Consider the following 21,749-nt stretch of genomic DNA (forward strand, 5'->3'; position numbering starts at 1 on the left):
GTGTGTCGTAAGCGTATACAAACATCGGTTCACGGTATTACTGGTGAGTTTGTGCCTCAAACACCGGCATCATCGTCGGATTCTGACGATAGTAGTGCGGTAACCGTGTACAACCTCAGCGACGAGGAATCCGATAAGAAATGGAACGTTCAAGTGAAAATCAACGGCGTGTTGATTGCGATGGAAGGTGACACGGGCTCGTCGGTGAGCATTGTTTCGTATGGGACTTATAAGAAATACACACATCAAAAGTGTCTAGGGATCAAGTGAATATTTTTGAAATAAAAATTATTTAAGCAATATTTACCAAATCCAGTCTTCCAGGACGACTTCTTACTTTTTTGCAAATTGTGGGAAAAAACTCAAATTAACGGCGTCAATTAAATGACAAAAAAATGGCGAAAATGATGATTTTGCTCATTTTTATTGTAAAGATAAGAAAATTAATAATCTGTATTTCCACCATTAACACGAATCACACAATTACAGCGATTTGGCATGCTTAAGATGAGTTCATCAAAATCACTTTGAGGAATGGTCGCCCATGTGTTTTGTAAAAAATCAAAATATTGTTGTAGAGTATGTACGGTATGCATACTCGGCACAGCTCTTCTTTGAAGCATATCCCATGCGTGCTCAATTGGATTGAGGTCTGGCGATTGAGCAGGCCACGGCAGAACGTTGATACGAGCTTCGGCAAGAATGCGTGTTACGACTCTAGCCGTGTGTGGACGTGCGTTGTCATGCATTAGTTGAAATGAATCACCCAACTGGCCTCGCAAAGGGATGATAACATCTGAAACAATCCTCTTTGCGTAAACTTGAGCATTGAGGTTACCCGTGATCCAAATGAGATCGGTTCTTCCGCCGATCCAAATACCGGCCCATATCATTATTGTTCCCCCACCATATGGATGAACTTCCTGACAATATCTCAAACGTTCATGCGTCCAGATGTTCTCCAAACTCGAGTACGTCTTGTATCCGGTCTCATACCGAAGCGGGATTCATCCGAAAAGCACACATAGCGCCAGTCTTCTTCCTCCCAGTTTCTGTGTTCGCGAGCCCATCGTAAACGGGTCCTGCGATTGCAGGGTGCAATAGGTGGAACTCTGAGCGGCCTTCGGGATCGCAGACCCACTTCACGTAAACGATTTCGGATTGTTTGATCGCTTATTAGCAAGCCTGAGGAGCTGTGGAGCCTCGTAACCAACATCATGGCGGTCATGGTACGATTCCGTCGAGCAGTATTTTGGATATACCGGTCCTGTCTGCGAGTCGTGATGCGAGATCGTCCTCCATGTCGCTCGGCCACGCTGCCCGTCATGCGATAGCGCGTCCAGAGGCGACTTATGACGCTCTGTTTAGTGTTAAGAGTGAAAGCCACAGCACGTTGCCTGGAACCAGCTTCCAACATTCCGACGGCTCGCATCATCACTTCTCGGGTTAAATGATGTCGTCTCTCCATAATAATGTAAATTGTTTCGGTTCCGATGCAGATATTGTAATGATTTTGTCAAAACGCTATTACTCATTTTTATACAAAACCACATTGACAATCGATTTTCTTCTTATTATCGAATTTTAAACAATATTCCTTATTTAAATGTTAAAACTCACTAAAAAGTATCAATAGCGATACAAAAAAGTTAATATAATTAACCCTAATTGCAGCAATACTCTTAAACGTACTTGATCCCTAGACATTTTTGATGTGTGTATTTCGCTAATAGTCAATTACTACCATATAAGTCGAATTTAAAAATGTACAGTGGGCAAAAGGTGAAACCGAAAGGTAAACTTTTTTTTTTTTATTGTGACTTAAACTTAAACTTAAACCCCTATGTTCAATAGAAATTAACAACCGCGTGTTACACAATCTTAATTTAATAGTTATCAATAACGAGTTCAGTCCTTCACTGCTGGGACGGGACTGGATGCGGGCTTTTGGTATTTGTTTCCCACGTTTGGAGACCGTCAACCTTGTTCGCGGAGGAACACCCAAAACCTCAGAAGCAGCTATCGGTGAGTTAAACAAGCTTTTTCCAAATGTTTTTAAGTCGGAAATCGGTACTTTTAATAAGGACGTTATTAAACTGGAAGTGGAGAAGGGCGCGGTTCCCGCGTGGCGACGGGCGCGGCCCGTGCCGCACGCGCTGCGCCCCGCAGTCGCTGCGGAGTTGGAGCGGCTGCAGCGTGAAGGAATCATCTCACCGGTTGAGTGGAGCGAGTGGGGCACGCCGGTAGTGCCGGTTATCAAAAAGAACGTGCGTTTGTGCGGTGATTTTAAAAGTACTCTTAACCCTGTTTTAATAGATGACAGTACCCAATTCCCAGGATAGAGGACATCTTTGCGTCAATGCATGTTGGACAGATTTTTGCTAAGATTGACCTCAGTAACGCCTATTTACAATTTTTATTAGATGAATCATCAAAAAAGCTGTGTACGATTGTTACACTGCAGGCTATGTTTTGTTTTAATAGGCTCCCATTTGGCATTAAATGTGCACCTAACAAATTTCAAAGAATTATGGAGAAATTATTTCGCATGCCATTGGTAACCTGTTATTTAGACGATTTGACTGTTTGTGGATTAAACGAAAATGATTTATGGGAAAGGTTATTACAGGTCTTCAAAATTTTATCGCAATGTGGGTTAAAAGTAGCACCTAAAAAGTGCAAATTTTTTCAAAAATCTATTTCTTATTTAGGATACGTTATTGATGCAGAAGGGCTTCACACAGAAATAACTAAAGTTGATGCGATTTTAAAAACACCTATTCCGACAAACACCAGAGAATTGAAGGCTTTCTTAGGTCTTATAAATTATTACGGAAAATTTATAAACAACTTAAGCAGCACGTTGAGCCCACTTTATGCGTTATTAAAAAAGGGAACACAATTTAATTGGCCGGATGTATGCAATAGCGCATTTGAAAAAGTAAAAAAAGAATTGCGTAATTCTTCTGTATTGGCACATTATGATCCGTCACTGCCGACATTCGCCATACGGTGTGGGCGCCGTGCTGTCACAGCGTGCCACCGATGGCCGCGAACTCCCGGTACTGCATGCGTCGCGTACCTTATCTGCCGCAGAAAAAAAAAATGCACAGATATGTCGTGAAGGTCTATCTATTATTTTTGGAGTTACTAAATTTCACGATTACATTTACGGTCGCGAAATAACATTGGCAACGGATTGCAAGCCTTTGGCGGCAATTTTCAATGAAAATAAAGGAGTACCGTTAATGGCTGCTAGTCGTTTGCAGCGATGGGCCGTAATACTAGGCGCTTACAATTACAAAGTTAAATGTATATCCTCTAAACACAATTGCATAGCAGATGGTTTATCTCGCATACCGATAACTGAAACTGAGCAGAATCGTGTCGAATCTTATGTTAATTTCATAATAAAAACAACGCCAATAGATTATAAAGAAATAGCTAAACATACTGCAGTAGACAAAACTTCACAAAGTTTAATCAAAGCGATTAAATCAAACTGGCAGTACTGTAAAAACGAAGATTTGAAGGCCTATTTTAAAATTAAAGAATACCTAAGTATAGAACAAGGCTGTATACTTTACGGGCACAGAGTTATAGTTCCGGAAATATTGCACGGAAATGTACTACGGATGGGGCACGAGACCCACCAAGGCATTGTAAAATGCAAAAACCTAGCTCGTAATTATATTTATTGGCCAAGAATTGATTCCGATATAGAGCGAATGTATGACGCTTGTGAGACTTGCGCCCGCGAGCTCCCATCCCCGCGCGCTGCTCCTTTGCACCCGTGGGCCTGGCCCCAGGAGCCATGGTATCGACTTCATATCGATTTTTTTTCTTTAGCGGGCAACACAATGTATTATTTAATAGTAATTGATTCACATTCAAAATGGATAGAGGCATTTCGAGTACCAGGTACATCGGCGAAAAGTACCATATTGGGAAGTTACGTCATATTTTTGGCCAATTTGGGTTACCGCGCGAGATAGTGTCTGACAACGGGCCACCGTTTACCGGGAATGAGTTCAAAGCATATTTGAACAGTGTAGGTATTCGGCACATAACGACAACACCATATAAACCTAGTAGCAACGGTGCAGCAGAAAACGCAGTTAAAATCGTAAAAAAGGCCTTAAAAAAAGGATTGCATGATAAAATTGATTTAGAGCAAGCCTTGGAAAATTACTTGTTTATTTTACATGTTATACTGTAATGTTTTTGTTCTGATGCTTTTATATGAATAATAAATAAATAAATAAAAATAAAAAAATTTATCGATCCACTCCGCACAGTATCACAAATAAAACGCCAGCCTCTTTACTACTGGGGAGGGAGGTTCGAACACCTTTCGATTTACTACGACCAACTACGGAAGATTTAGTCAGACGTAAACAAGAAATCCAACAAAAATACCGTGGCGGAAAAGGAAGAGAATTTAATTTAGGTGATCAAGTATATGTAAAAATATTTAAAAATAACAGCGTGACTTGGGAAAAGGGAATGATAACGGATCAAGTGGGTCCGTTGACTTGCTTTATTTAATACAACGGTAAGTATCTAAAGAAACATATTGACCAATTACGTAAATGCAGCGAACAAAACTTCTGTGATGACATCACAGATTTTCACTTGCGTTCTCACTCCAACTCGTATGATGACGACGGTTTAGAGCAGGAGACAATTACAAATGACGAGCAAGGTGCACTCGGTCTTGAACCTGAGACCGTGCCGCAACCTGCCCCGTCGAAAACACCAGCAGTGCATATAAGTAGCCCTCCGACACGTTCGCCGCGTGTAAAACGATCTCGCAAACCGGTAGCAAGATATGGATTTGAAGTGGAAATAGATTAGATTACTTTCGGTTTCACATACCAAATACATTATTGTTAGGGTACGAAGCCCACGTTTCTACCCATAGTCATTAAGATAAGTAAGTTTGTTAAGAGATGCAAGTATTTACTTTATATACCTATACCTTTTTTTTATATGTATACATTTTTTTTTGTTATTAGTTGTGTTACATTACCCACTAAATTAGACATTATTTACCTCGTTATTTTTTGTTTAATAGCGTTAAGTATGGCATAAGTGGTAAGAAACTAGGGAGGGAAGAATGGTATATATGTGGGTATCTATTAATATTGTATTTTCTGTAAACCTTCATTCGAAAATAAAAGGCAGTCTTGTATTGCGTAGTTTCAATGGTGGCTCGTCATTTACCTAATTTCCTTATATAAACTAGTAGGTTAAGACATTCCGGTAATAAACATTTATCTGTGAAGCGATGTTTCTTTGTGCTCTCCTGAATTATAAATATCCCGCGGGTTTGTTCCGGATATAATACAAGAGACGAGAAAATCAAATAGGTATCTGTTCTGTCAACGGATAATAAAAATAAAAGAGTATCTACAAAATTTCTATTGGGAAACTTAGTGAATTCGACATCAAATGCGAAGTATGGTCGTCGTACGTGGATCGTCTTAAAATGAACTTTAAAGTAATAAGGTGACGGATGACATGAAATTGCCCGTGCTTATCGCGTCTATGCGTGACGAAGCGTACGAGCTGTTAGCGAATTTAGTTAGTCCGAACGACCCATCTGCGTTGACATTCGGCGAAGCGGTGGGGTACATGAGTCAGCATTTACAACAGGCACCATCGACCTTGGCGGAGAGGTTTCGCTTCAGACAGAGGAGACACGGACGAAAACATAGCAGGTTACGTAACGGAGTTAAAAAGACTACCAAAATATTGCAAGTTCAGAGATAGAGGAAATGATAACATGCGTCATCAATTCGTATGTGGACTTAGGAGTGATATTATTCGTCAGCTGCTGTTCGCGGAGAGCGACGATATGACCTACGTACAGGCGGTGAAGGTCGCAATTTCCCTCGAGGCGGCAGAACGGGACTCGGCTGCGGTGGAAATGAGAAGAACGCGGGAGTCAATATCTAACGGCGGCGGCGCCAGCGGGGAGTTGAGCGCGGTGCATGCGTTCGTGTCAACAGGGAGCGGGCCGTGGAGTGAACGTGCCCCTGGTTCTGGCTTAGCGTGAGCCAGATAGCAGCGCGCGGTCGGCGAAGCGGGCACAGCACGAGCCATCCACCAGCATGCGGTTGGTGGAGCAAGCTTCGTTCGGACTAACCGGCTCAGCTCGAGGCCAACATTCGGGCAACAGCATTATTCCTATTGTGGACCATGTGGAGCATAGAACCATAATTATGCAACCTGTCGCTATAGGTACTTCGTGTGCAGCAAGTGCCAGCGCACGGAGCATTTACGCCGGATATCCCCTTAGTGGGGAGAGGCGGAGGGCGAGATGGAGGTGGACGGGAATAACTATGTCATAGAGCAAGAGGCAAGCCATTTGTGTTTGAACGACTACAAGCCAGTAAGTGTTTCCGTGTATATAGACAATGAACTTATCTCTATGGAGGTCGATACAGGCACGACTATTTCGTGCATAAGTAAGAAAACGTATAACGAATATTTTAGTTATTGTGCTATAGAACCTGACAATACTGTTTTGAAATTCGATGAGTAAAATTAGGCTACTCGGGATTATTAAGCCTACAGTGCGGTATGGCAATAGAACGAAAGTTCTAGAACTCTTCGTGATTGATTGTGGAACGACTTCTTTAATACGGAGACAATGGTTGGCGGAATTAAAAATAGATGTAGGTATCCCAGTTTAGTCGTAACTTTATATCTTATAGTGGAAGTAGCGAACGTGTAAACAAGAAATTTGAAAATTTACTTGACAGGTTTAAGGAGCTGTTCAGCGGCGGTCTGAGTCGGTACACTGGGGGTAGGCAACGCTGACGGTGCGTGAGGGGGCGACACCGGAATACCACCGCGCGCGGCCGCTGCCGTATGCGCTGCGTCAACAATGAGCTCGACGCCATGCTGCGCGCGGGGATGATCGAGACGGTGGACCACTCAGATTGGGCCTCGCCACTGGTACCTATTCCTAAGCCTGATGGCATTCTTAGATTGTGTGTGCATTACAAATCTACATTGAACCCCGCTTTACTGATCGATCGTTATCCCTTACCGAAAATTGAAGATGTGCTAGTAAATTTAAACGGCAATCAATATTTCAACAAAATCGATTTATCCAAGGCGTACAACCAAGTGGAGCTCGATGAGTCCAAAAGGTACACCGTAATAAATACTCACCGAGGCCTGTTTATGTATAACAGACTAGTTTATGCTTTGGCTTCGAATGTAGGTATTTTCCAACGAATAATGAATAAATTATTGCAGGGTATTCTAAATGTGCAAGTATTTTTAGACGATGTGATAATAGGTGGTAAATCGGAGAATGAGAGAATTTATTAGACCATGGGTTAAAATGAAAGAAGAGTAAATGCGTGTTTCTTACTGAAGAAGTTACTTATTTAGGATATGTAGTCTCTAAAGACGGTATAAAGGCCTAGAAGTCAAAAGTAAAAGCAGTATTAAATAATAATAATGCCTACCCCGCAAAGTGTAACCGAATTACGTTCTTTCTTGGTGAAACAATTGCTAATGAGAGTGAAAGTGTTATGCCATTACGATCCAAACCGACCACTGGTGCTGACTTGTGACGCGAGCGCGCGGGGAGTGGGCTCGTCGCTATCACAACGGGACGAGAACGCGGACGGGTGCGAACGGGCCGTCGCGTACGCCTCGAGAACCATCAGCGATATCGAAAAAAATTACTCGCAAATTCATCGCGAAGCGGCAGCTATTAGCGTTATCTAAAGTAATTCCACCAATATTTATACGGCCGTCGGTTTTTGTTACGTACAGATCATAAACCTCTGGTTTCTATATTTGGACAAGACAAAAGTATTCCTCAAATGACGGCTAGTAAGATACAGCCCTGGGCTGTTATTTTATCCGTGTATAATTACGAAATAGAATACGTAAAACTACAGATAATTGTGCGGATGGCTTGTCGCGTTTGCCGGAGGTAGGGCAGACGGTCCTCCGTCTTCGGCTTCTATACCGGAACAGACGTATCTATATTTTGCCCAAGACGCCATGATGTTAGATTACAATATTATAAAACAATGTACAGTGTAATAATAATAAGTAAGTAATGTAAAGATGTCCTGGTCAGTAGGGATAGGTCGTATGTAAGAGACGGTTGGCCAGAGGAGTGTGATATAGATAACTTAAGGCCTTATTTTAATAGGAATCGAGAGCTGTACGAAGAGCTCGGCTGTGGAAAGTGGTAATACCGGAGAGTTGTAGGGATAGGGTTTTAGAAATAATTCACGAACCCCACATGGGAATAGTGAAATGTAAGGCTTTGGCACGAAGTTACGTGTGGTGGCTTGGGGTAGACGAGGCCGTGGAGGCGGCGTGCCGCGCCACGCGCTGTGCGTCTGGCCCTGGCCCGCACGCCTCTGGGCTAGGTTTCACTTGGAATACCTCGGTCCCATTAACGGTAAAATGTCCCTGGTAGTGCTGGACGCGATCTCAAAATGGATTGAGGTAGTACCGAGTACTTCCGCTAGCTTTACGATAAAAATACTTTTAGAGCTGTGGAGTAAATACGGGTTGCCTAAACTGTTAGTAACCAATAATGGCCCACCTTTCACAACTAAGGAATTTAATGAGCACGTGAGTCATAATTTTATTGAGCACATTTTCACCGCGTCGTACCACCCCGCATCCAACGGGGCCTGTCAAAATGCAGTTAAAACGGTTAAAAGAGTTGTGAAAAAAGCGGTATCAGAAAGAAGATCAGTATCAGAATCCTTAAATACCTACTTAATTTATTACAGTTACACGGAGCATTCGTCGACAGGGGAAACTCCCGGCATGCTGTCAATGAACCATAGGTAGCGTACTCGGCTGGACGCTTTAAAGCCAGACAGAGGAGCCAAGGCTCTGGCTGCACAGAAGAAACAAACAGAGACTGCGGGCGGGGTGGATGAAGGAGACCAGGTTTGGTATAGGCAGTATTTACAAGGCAGAAAGTGGGTTGCAGGTACGGTTTCAAATCAGCTAGGTAGAACAAATTATAAAATCATGGATGTGGACGGCAAGGAAGCGCATAGACATATTGGTCAGTTAAAGCGGAGAACAGGTAGATTGAGTTCGCTAGTAGTACGCAACAACCCGGTGGATACGCCACCAACCAGTGAACCAGTGGCGGGAGCTGAAAAGCTGTGTAAGGGTTTAGAGCATCACAAAGCCGAAGCGGGGAAAAATAGGAAACATGGCATGACGCCAATCTAGAGAATTTGCGGCCGTGTAGTCCCGTCGGGTCGCACGCGCAATTGCCCATCATACTGTCACCGCCCAGACTCGCCCTAACCGCCATGTATGACGATGTCGTATAGACAATCCCCCTAAATATAAGTATTAGTTAAAAATTTTGTAAGTTCGGAGTAATTAGTTATAAGTTGTAACTGTTATAAGTATAGGGGTTTGCTTTTGTAATTAATTGTGGAGGGATGTAGTGTAGGCAGATCCATATCTTTTAAAAAATGTTTGGTGAAGGGTAAGTTAAGACATTCCGTTAATAAACGTGAATCTGTGAAGCGGTGTTTCTTTGTGCTCCCCTGAATTATAAATATCCCACGGGTTTGAGACATAACAATATGTACAATCACCCCATAAATATTACAAAAATATATGCTATATTTATGCTCACTTGTATAGAATTTCTCCGAAGTAATTTCATCAAATGAATATCAACTTCATAAATTACGTTTGTTTTTATTTTTCAAACGACCCAACGCGTGTCGGGCTCTTTACAAGTCACGGCGGGCAGAATCAGACACGTTGGTTTGTTTGAAAAACAGTTTTATATCCAATATGAATAACGCTTACTATGCTAACAGAGTAAGCGTTATTCATATTACTTGTATTAATCATATACTTCAATCGCAGAAAACAAGTCAGCTGTTCCCTTTATTATCTCGCAAACCTAAACTTTTAGGGGTTACCCGTATCCATTCAACAGGTAGTAGTTCCAACGAACAACGAAAATCGAAATAATATAAACATCTACCGTTTCTATAGAAATCTATCTCAGAGGGACTTCTTCAGTTAGCAACCGTTTCCTTTTCCCTATACTCGTAGTAGCTCGGACTACGTGACTTGTTTTTGTTTTTTCCAATAGATTTGTTTTTACAGTCTGTTTTTTAAGAGATAGTAAATTTTTATTATTTTTATTTCATTTATTTATTTATATTCAGGTTACAAATACCCATAAATACATACCTTATAGACGAATATACATAACAATATAATAAAATATGAATTACTAATTATCTATACGCATTCTTTTCGACGTGTTACGCAACGTAGGTGTCCGGTAGCCGACCTCGGAAACGTCTTTACATGACACTCTTCGGCCAAAACTCATCCTTTATGAAGGTCGCAAGATTCCTTGAAATTTGATTTGCAGATCTACACGATGCTGACTCGCCCACACTGTCGATGGGGATTTGGATGAACTCCAGCAGTTCATTGGCTATGAGTTGCTGGGAACCCATAATCAGTGTACGAATTTTTTTTTATTTTAGGGCCATGTTAATAAATGTACATTTCAATTAGAAACATCGCTAAATCCACTTATAAATTTGTAAAATTAGATGTACGTAGAATATTATCATACAGATTGTTTTGACGATATTGCTATAGCATTTTGCTATAGCAAAATGCTTTGAGTGGTTACAATATGGTATCTAGATTTAATCTTATCTTAATAGTTATGTACATACCATCTACCAAAAAAATAGTAAACCTTGTCCATGAACATGATGTTATCGTAGATTTCAATAATGATAGGCGACAATATTGTGTTTCGGGAATTAAAACTTACGTAAGGAATAGAAGTGATTTTTTGTAACCGTAGTATAATGAAATTTATGTCAATTCGCACAAGAAATCAAATTTAAAAAACTAAATGGACCTTATTGCGTATAATGTGATTATTTTTATTAAACATAATATTTACATACATACATAAGCTCACGCCCTTGTTCCACGGGAGATTAAGCAGATACCATGGAACGCCACTTTATTCTATCCTGTCACAAATTTCAAACGTCACATACATCAACTACACTTTTCATATAACTTCTTTTATTCTTGTCACTTCGGATCACAGCCTTTTTGAGGACATCCCTGGTCAATGTAAGTCCTTCATAGACGTCCTCTTAAAACCCTTTCATCCATATTGGCATCATAAATCTATTTGATAAAATTCTTCTTACATCCATCCGCTCTAAATAGACATAGACATAGACATACTTTTATTGGCACGAATACAACAACACAAAACCACACTAAAACAGTTTACATACAAATAAGTAGGTATATGACTTATAATTACAAGTAAAACTAAAACAGTGATGCACAGTAGACAGTAGTATGGCCTGTGTTGTAGCGTCATGCCAACACGGGACTTATCTCAGCATATGCTGCAGTAGCTTTACCACAGCGCTGATTTTCAGTAAGCCCGTGGAGCTCGACGCCAGAAATTCATTAAAAAGAAAAGAATAAAAAAAAATTAATTAGAAATATTAGTGCTTTCTTTTTACTATTACTATCATATAATATGCAAATAAATATATATAAATATAAATAAGATATATTAGCGAAAATGACACAATACTTATATTTAAATGATATGAAATTACAGAGCTATACCCTATCAGCGAACCTTTTACCTCGAAAATGCTGGAACAACCCGGCCGCCCACGGACAACTCGGCCTGGTATGATGTTAATAGTTGTTTTATTTTGCTTTTAAAAGAAAAGACAGACTTTACTTCCCTCATAGGCGGCGGCAAGTTATTCCAGCACTTCGAGGCCGCGTATCTAAAACTCCCACGAAAAGCAGAAGTGCGGTGCGGAGGGATCTGCAATACCCAACCCGTCGAGCGAGCACCATATCTCCCATGGTCACGCCAAGACAACTTTTCTGCCAGGTACTCCGGTTGACCCGTCCTGATAACACCGAATAATAGTAAAGCCAGATGTTGTTCTCGGCGGAGAGACATTTTCAGGCTATTAGGTCCTATAATATAAGGTGTGACATGGGCACGTTTAGGAATGTCAAAACAAAACCTTGCGCACGAGTTCTGCACTCTCTGAACTAAACGCTCGGTTCTAGCTAGCAGACGGGGACCGTATACAACATCTGCATATCCGAGAATGGATAACACCAAAGAGTCGCACAAACTGATGCGCAATTCCTGATTAAGGTACTGACGGATGCGGTACAAAATTTTTAGCCTATAATAACATCTCTGTACCATTTCAGATATATGTTGGTCAAAGAGTAGCCTCTCATCCATCAGCACCCCAAGGTTTCGAGGCACAGTCACACGTTCTACCTGGACATTATTTATTACAAGTTTGGGATCATCCGCGGATATTTTCGCAACTTGATGTTTAGAACCGAGAATTATATATTTAGTCTTGGCCGAATTCAATAGCAAACTATGTCTTCCAGACCATTCAGCTAACCGCCCCATGTCCTCATTTATCTTGGATACAGCTGAACATATATCATTAGGTTTAGAGGAGAGGTACAATTGCGTGTCATCGGCGTACACGTGATAGGAGCAGTGCTTGATTACTTTTATCATGTCCGCCGCGTACAATATATAGAGGACCGGACCCAACACAGACCCCTGCGGTACTCCTCGTACAACACTTGCAGGCCTAGAACTGGCACTTGTACCGTTACCATTGCTCCGATGGACACTCTGGGTGCGGCCGTAGAGGTAACTAGCAAACCAACCTACTGTGGCAGATGAGAAACCATAGTAAGTCAATTTAGACAGTAAAAGCGGGATACTTATTGAGTCAAATGCTCGAGAATCGTCAAGAAGAACCATAATGGTACCTTCACCTCTATCTTGGGGGCAAAGAACATTATCCACAATATCCAGCAGAGCTGTCGCCGTGCTCCGAGATTTACGAAAACCGGACTGGTGCACTGGTAATATTTTATTGCGCTCAATGTACTCCGTGAGCTGTGCACAAACAACTCTCTCTACTATCTTCGAGAGGCACGGAAGGACACTGATGGGACGCAGGTCCCTCACATCGGTAATATTTGTCTTCTTGGGCATAGGTCTAACTATAGCCATCTTCCAAGCTGATGGATAAACGCCAGTAATAATAGAATTATTAATTATCTTAGTAATTGCTGTCAATGATGAGGGTAGGGTGAGCAAAAGCATGTCAAGGGATATATCATCATTCCCCACCGCATTGGACCTTAAGGAGTTAATAATTTTGGTAATGAAACTCTCTTCAACAGTTCGCAGCTCAAAAGTAGCCCCGCCAAATCGATGAGTGTTATAGTGTTGTAACAGAGAAGCCGGTACATCTACATTACCAGGCACATTAAGAAAATGATAGTTTATAATTTCAGGATCACGCAGGTTCAGTGGGAGCTCGCATTCCTCGGCTTTCCCTGTTACTTTGATTGTCCGTTTCAAGTTAGTCCAAAGTGCTCGAGAGCTGGTCGAATAACGATTAATATTGTGTTTAAAATATGCTTTTTTTCATTATGTATAGCTACATTTACGCTGTACTTGAGCTCCTTATAATATTTTTTATGCGTCTCTAGTCGTGTCATCCTGCACCTATCGTGAGCTTCATTGCGTAGTTTCATCATCTCTCGTACAGTGTATGTTACCCATGGATAATTATGTACCCTTCTGTGCACACGTTTGTATGGTGCAAAATAATCAAACAGCCACAAAACCGCCACCCGAAAAGACTCAACCATCTGATCAACATCTGACGCTGCTACCATAGACTGCCAATCAATTGATGCAAGAGCCAGGTCAAAGGAATTCCGGTCAATGGATTTCAATGGCCTAAAAGTGATCCACATAGGAGCAGGTTTGGGTTTCCGAACACTAAGTTCACCTGTAACTAACGCATGACTGCTAAGTGTAGGTATATAATTAACTTTGACATTTTGCACCATTGCACTGCTACATATACAGTCTATTAAAGTGCCACTGTGTGATGTGAAATTGGTAGCCGTTTTCACAAACTGCTGAAGGGACAAGACATGCAAGAAATTTGTAATTTTGGACGAATTAAGGTTTTTTAATAACATATCGACATTAAAGTCACCAAGCAATAATATATAATCATAGTTTCCAAAACTAGCGATTGAATCAGTAAGCGCATCAATAAAAATATCGAGATCAAGCCATGGCGGTCGATACGCCGTACCCACAATAAAACGTACACCAACGAATGACAGACTCAACCACATCTGCTCTACAGGCGACGCTACTGGGTGCGAGCAGGCACGGGCACGAAGTCCGTTTCTTAGATAGAAGCCAACACCGCCACCGCGCGCGCGCACGCCCGCCGCACGGCCTCGGCACATGACGTAGTCTATAGTTAGGTACAACCGGCGCACGGCCTTCCTCCCCCTCCCGCAGCCACGTCTCATTAATTGCCATAATGTCAACATTGCACTCAAGCATCGCCAAACCACCCAAATGCCCTAAATGCCCAAACCACCTCAACATTCCTTTCTTTATTCTATACACCACATCCTCTTCCAAGCCACATCTTTCACGTATTGTTCTATTCTTCACTCTATCACTCAACTTTATTCCACAAATTTTCCTCAAAGATCTCATCTCCACTGCTTTAATTTTACTTTCATGCTTCTTATGCTATACTCAACTCTCACTACCAAACGTCAGTGTAGAAACCAGTAAAGAATTGTGGGCTATGTGCTTTTTGCGATAAGATGTTGCTGCCCATTAGATCATTCACGGCTCTATTTATTGCGTTTCCCTTTCGTACCCTTATTTAAGTATCCTCATCAAACTTTCCAACTCTTGTAAACACACTACCCACATACACAAACTCATTCACTAGATCAACATTTGTACCTTGTATTTTAATCTCATTATACTCGTACTTAGTTACCCATTTATAAATGAGAACAATTTGTATTGATTTAATTCAGACCTTTTTTATTTTCAAATAGTGTTTTCTCTATTCCACAATTTAGAGTTACGACAGCATTTGGTTTCGTGTGTAAATTGTGTAACGTACGCACTAGATACGAGCAAAAATAGATCGCGTCTTTCGGAAAACGCAACCTCGGGAATTTCCGTACGTATAGTTTATACGTTGCACAATAGACATAAAGTTTATTATGCCAAGTAAAAAAAAATCGATAGAAAAATTGGCTTCCTTTCTATTCCGCGGTAATGTAAATTGAACCTAAGAGCGGTTACATACAGCGACTTTTAGCAGCGCGTCTGCAGTGAATCAGTGCATCATCAGATGCAGTTGCTAATCGTTTATCTTTCCACACACGCTCTCCCATTTCAGCTCGAATTTACATTTTTCCCGTACTAATACGATTCATTTTGCTTGAGTCGAGCCACGCTCACTGCACGGACACTGGCCTTATTTCGCAATGTTTTTTTTTCGAAAACGCATGTCATGTTCTATTTAGTTCAGTTGATATAAAAAAAATTGGTGTATTAAGTAAAGTACCTACTGAATACAGTAGTTTTCTTGTAAAATTTCGAGGTAAGTTTGTGTTTTTTTTTACAATTAAAATTTTTTGGAATCATGTTTTCACATCGTATAGTAATAACTGCCTGCGTGGCCGAACGGTTACCATGACTGCCACGCAGAGGTCCCAGGTTCGATTCCCGGGCCGGGAGAAATACTTGTATGGCCTACATTTATTTCTCTCGTGAGTTTGGATGTAATTTGTGGTTGTCTATGTGTGTGTCCATGGCACCCGCGACACAGGGTTTCCCTAGTGCGGGCTATGTTGATTGTGAGCGTTATTATTATTATTATAATCTATATCCATTGACTTACAATTATATGGACGTCGGGTCCGCGCTAAAAAGTGTCCGAACTTATAGGGCGTTAAAATCGTATACAGAGCGTCATTCACGCTTTAGTCTTCGTTTGTTCGACTGACAGCGAAGCAAGCAAAATTAGACAGTACTGCGATGACATTACAATTTAAATTCAACGTTTTAGCTTTTTCATATTCCTTTACACGTCACTACGTTTAAATAGGTTGACTTGGAACATTTTTTTCGTGGTTTTTGTATTAGACCCGTCGTCCATTTATTTGTAAGTCAATGTCTATATCCTCAATTTTACTATATTTTTTCCAAACACTTTCATTGTGTAATGCGGAATAACCAAAACCATTTGAGGTTGTATTGACTTTTAAGCAGCTGTACAATCGCGATCCACGTTTATAATTATTATATTAAGAGAGACCGGGGCTGGTAGTTCCCGGGGTAAGTTGTTCTCACAGCAATAACTTTGCAAGGAAAATAAGTAGCAATACATGTTAAGCGCGTCGTTAAAGCGTCAGGTGATGCGTCTTGTCGGCAGCCATTTCAGTTACTCCAGCGACGACGTGTGGCTATGCGCGTGGAGCTGTCAAAATATCACGTAAGTAAATTTTTTCTTGTTTAAATTTTTTGGTCTGCCTTTGTTTATTATGGGCCGATTTATACGTAGCTTTTCTAAATTGTAGTGACATTAAAAAGAAATCTTATTGTTGGAGTATTTTTTTGATTGATTCTATTACTTTGCCGATATGTCAGTATTCGTAAAAAAACGTAATTTGGGGCTATAAGTTCCTTCTTCGAGGGCCTGGTTGTTCCTAGAAACAACTTCCCCCAAACACCTGCAATCATACTTAAAATTTTAATGACCATTTTTCTTTGTCTTAAGGATGCCAAACTACAAACGGGCTCATGTTAAATATTTAGCCAAGATGATAGAGTCACTTATGTGTGTCTCAACTGTGATTCAGATGAAGAAATGAGCGATGAATAATATTACTGATGAATAAGAATGTAGTTGTTTTTTTTTAAGTTAGTTGTGCATACTATAAACATTACATACATACAATTATAAAATAGGTGGTTTTATTCTGTCATAATCCAGGCGGAACAATTTGCCTCAAAGGCGGAACAACGCGCCCCAAAGCGAGGCTGAATGTTCCGCTCCGAAATTTGTCAAAAATTAGCCTCTATGAAAAAGACTATTGAGATATTAGTAGAAGTGACTATACTATTACAAAAAGCGATAAACATTTGTTCAATATTTCCATATTTTAAAAATCCTTCATTTTCAGTATAAAACTGCAAGTTATTTGAAAATCGGAACGTTCAGCTCCGCTCTTCCCTACCCAACTCGTCCAAAACGTGCAAAAACAATTTGATTTAAAAAAATATCTCTATATGGGTATTTTTAACCGACTTCAAACAAAAGCAGGAGGTTCTCAATTCGCCTGTAGGTTTTTTTGTATGTATGTTACGCGATAACTTCGCCATTTGTGAACCAATTTTAATGATTCTTTAAAATATTCCACCTCTAAGGGTGGCAAACTAGGGGATGAATGACTTTTGAGGTCGGTTTTTTAACCGGAGGTTAAGTTATCATTGGTATTATTCGAAAGATAGATAAGGGGCTCGGATTTGGACAATTTCAACCGTTAAGTTGAATTAGCATTAAACATTTATGTGGTTATTCTCTAAGTGATTATCACGAATTGACTGGCAAGCGGCTGCAGACAGCTTTAGTGACATGGGGCGTACCTTCTTTCGTTGTTGACGACAGCCCTCATCTCAATTTCTTGCGGTTTTATCATTGTCACTTTTTTCATTTTCGGCTACCACTGACCGTGGACCGTGAATAGTGACTAACATTAGCGAGAGCTTGGAATGGAAAATATAAAATGTTGCTTTCGACGAATTTTCGATGAACAAAACAAGAGGTACAAATGCTTTGTTCAGAAACTGATGGAGACTAGCGCCGTGGATGTCCCAGCACATCGACTACCGATGACAACATTAAAAAGGCGAAGAAAATGGTTATGGGCTACCTCCGAATCACTATCAGAGAGGTTGCTGATGAGCTTGGAATATATTTTTTTCTTATGCCAAACAATTTTTGCGGGTGTTTTGGTTATGGAATTTGTTCCAAAATTTTTCCTCGCCAGATCACAATCAATTTTTTTTTGTTGTTCATTAATTTTTGTCTAAAAATTACACTGTTATGAAACCGCAATGCCTGTATTCACCCGACGTAGTTCCCTGTGGTCTTTTCCTATACATAGAAAAGTCCACGAAAGATGACTTTTGGCAATACTGAGGAGATAAAGACAGAATAGCCGAAGAACAATTCATGCGCTTGGTGGCAAGCGACACGTCTGTCCACAGCAGATGCAATGCCATTCAGAGCTTTAAAAAGCTCGCCAAGATCTAATGGGCACTGCCACCACGCCCGTCACAACGAGACATACGTTGATCAGTCCCATGTGCCTGTAATTTTACCAACAACTAGTTTGTTGTAATTTCATTTAAACATAATATCGAAAATCGCGTTCCAGAAATATATATGAAAAAATAAATATTTTTTCGGTGAATAAATAAATCCCCGTATTTTATCACACCTCGTACCTACATCTCATTACATACCCCTACACAAACACAGCCCACACAAACACACCCTATATAAACACACTCGACACACAATAGATATACTACAGGCGTAGATTTATTCAGTTATGTGGACAATATACTTTCTTTTTCAACTGTCATTATTGTAACATATAGTTAAGTATAATTAATATACTCTATTTATATATTAATTGAGTTGTACTTCATACGAGAATGTACTGTTGCTTACTCGAATATAACAAAAAATTAATTAAAATGTTTTTATAAATAGGAAATGAAACTATTTTTCCGGATTTAAATCGCGTATATTTATTTTTTCAAACAAACCGACGTTTCGGGCCCTTTACAGGTCCCATGGTCACGGTTGACTGAGGTGGTACAGTCTTCAACCAGTTATGTCTAATATTAATGCAAACCACCCTATTTTTTAAATATAATTTAATACCTTATTTTTAATTTTACAAAGAAAACATTCCAATTTACGCTACATTAAGTTTTACAAATTATTTTATTGAATGAATTTTTATTAAGTTTAGTTTATTATTAATTATTAATAGAAATTAGAATAAACTAAAACATATTAATTAGTACTGCAGTCTTATGTCTGTTTGGGATTTTTCATTAGAGGAAATATTGGATCCCAAACTGGTGGTACGGAGAAACCATCTTCCCTGTCGAAATTAGGATGTTTTTTAATTTCAATGGCCTCTCGCAGCATCCTGGGCAGGTAACGGACTTCTTTTGCAAGGACCTGGGGTTTGTCAAACTTCATTGAATGTGTAGGTTTATCCATGACATGCTTGCAGACTGCAGACTTGTTTACGCGAAGGTGTTTGACATCAGCTATATGTTCTTTGACGCGGGTACAAATACTTCGCTTTGTTTGTCCAATATAAGAGAGACCGCACTCACAGTCAAGCTTGTAAACTCCTGCATCCTGTAAGGGGATGTTACATTTCACGGGTCTCAGGAACTGAGAAATCTTACATAACTGGTTGAAGACTGTACCACCTCAGTCAACCGTGACCATGGGACCTGTAAAGGGCCCGAAACGTCGGTTTGTTTGAAAAAACAAATATACGCCATTTAAATCCGGAAAATAGTTTCATTTCCTATGTGTAACAATCGCGAAAACCTAAGAACTCGATATGTTTTTGTAAATTTAAAGATTTGATATTAAATTTTTTTTTTTTTTTTTTGGTCGTCTCAGGTATCGTTGGAGCGATGCCGACGCCCCATTGAGGCGGACCTGCCGCAAACTACAAGCCATCAATTGGCAAAATAAGATTGGACAGTTCCGAAGAAAGTGGCATCATCTCGTTTCAGAGGCCGGGGAACATTTTGGGTCGCTGACCCAGGAGAGCAAGCAAGTAAAAACAATACGAACTACATAAACCAAATTATGTAAGTGTCAAAGGAGACGGAGCATTCTGAGCCAAATTGTAGTAAATTGGAAAATGTTTGGAAATTGGGAAATCTAAAATTAGTTAATTCACATACTAAATAGATTATCGATTAATCTATAATCGATGAAAATTTTAAAAATAGAAAAACTCTAGCATCAGATGATTATGCAATCAAAATATTTACATTCATTGGAGTTACAGATTCAAAAGTTTTAAACAGTAAAACATTACATAATAAAAAGAAATATTAAAATCGATTCTCGTTAATTTTATTATCTCGTCGGTTCGTTTCATCGATACAATATTTTAGTCTGTGCTGTCAGGTGACTTTTCGCAGTGATGCAAACGCGCGACTGCATCGATACAAACGCGCAAATGCATCGCTACACTTGTGATTTACAAGCGATTGCATCGTTGCAATCGCGCGTTTGTATTGATGCAATTGCCTATAAATCGCAACTGCTAAATGTCGCCGTGTGGAACCACTCTTAATGTTACCTTAAAAAGAGTTCAAATTAGATAGGTAAACCAAAAAAAAACATAGTATAGCATATTGCGAGTACAGAAGTCTCTTAAATGTATATTTTTGTTTAGTTTCCTAACGACTTTACAAATTTATAGCATCAGCTGTTAAGTATAGGTTGTTGCATAAACTCAACTTCAGTAAATGTCTTATATAACTCTGCTATCAGTTTGACAAAATCTGCAAAATTTTCATTGATAATTACGCAATATATAAGCTGTTAATTGACACTCACTAGACACCATTTTGATCGTTTTACATCTAGGCCCAAAATTGTATGAACGCGTATCCGTCTCCATTCACAATTCTCATATTTAAGTATAAAAAAGGTATCGTCGAATTTCGTTCGTAGAATCTTTAAACCATTCTCCTGAAAAGTTGCCATTTTACAGAAATGGCCTTATTACCAAGGGTGCGTTATATTGCCATCCCCAACACCTCAAGCTTGCTATTTAATGACTCAGTTAACATCCTTTGAAGGCTGACGTTGTTTTCAGGTTTCATCTATGAACAACCTTTATTAATTTCTATAGTAACCCTTGTAAACTTATAACCACTGCGAAACTTAGAGCCGTTTGATGAAATTCCGCAGTTCCACCTGTTGCTTTGATATGTTGCTATGGTTACCGATAATTAAAGTCGAAACGCTTGCTTCTCGAATACTCTGCTTGTCGAAAGCTTATTTATTACTTTATGAAAGGTATATTGGTTATAAGTTTGTAGTTTTAGTCGGTATAATGGGTGTCTTATACTCGTATATGTTTGATAATATTGTTGCTGTTTCTATCGGCGGGCGGTAATATGACACCCTTGATGTAATAAGGTCACGTCTGCAAAATTTTTCAGGACAGACGTTTAAAGATTCTACGGATGAAATTAATCGAAAACATTTTATGCTTAAATAGGAGAGTTGTAAGATTTCACATATAGTAGTTTCATTGGTGTATTTTTATGGTTTTTTTATGTGATGAAAACACTTTTGACGTATGACCACGTGTGGCTTTAATATACCAAAGGCACGATGTGATCACGGGTGTAGAAGAAAGATAGCAACCGTTTGGAAGCACTAGACCTGTTTTTTTATATTTCGTAACAATGATATTATGTTTGTGTCGTGGTTTTTCGTGTTTATTAGCTGTCGTGTTTATTATCATTCAAGTAATGAAACTTTTTAATTTATATCAAGCGATTTACGTTCACGTCTGGTAGTTTTTAATTGATAATTATATAATACCATGGTTACCATGGAGCGGTTACCATGCCGGACTGCCACGCAGAGATCCCAGGTTTCCCGGGCCGGGAGAAACATTTGTATTGCCTGCATTTGTTTCTCTCGTGAGTTTGGGTGTAATTTGTGGTT

The 21,749-nt window shown here is 39.8% G+C and overlaps 1 protein-coding gene across 3 annotated transcripts in view; it reads right to left on the reverse strand.

Moving 5' to 3' along the window:
* Nucleotides 1-21,749, reverse strand: part of LOC113235992 — a 74,049-nt gene that overhangs the window by 39,611 nt on the left and 12,689 nt on the right. The gene's annotated exons all lie outside the window — the stretch shown is intronic.

The sequence above is a fragment of the Hyposmocoma kahamanoa genome, unplaced genomic scaffold (genome assembly GCF_003589595.1).
Source record: "Hyposmocoma kahamanoa isolate Upper Pololo Valley unplaced genomic scaffold, ASM358959v1 88, whole genome shotgun sequence".
Lineage (NCBI taxonomy): Eukaryota > Metazoa > Arthropoda > Insecta > Lepidoptera > Cosmopterigidae > Hyposmocoma > Hyposmocoma kahamanoa.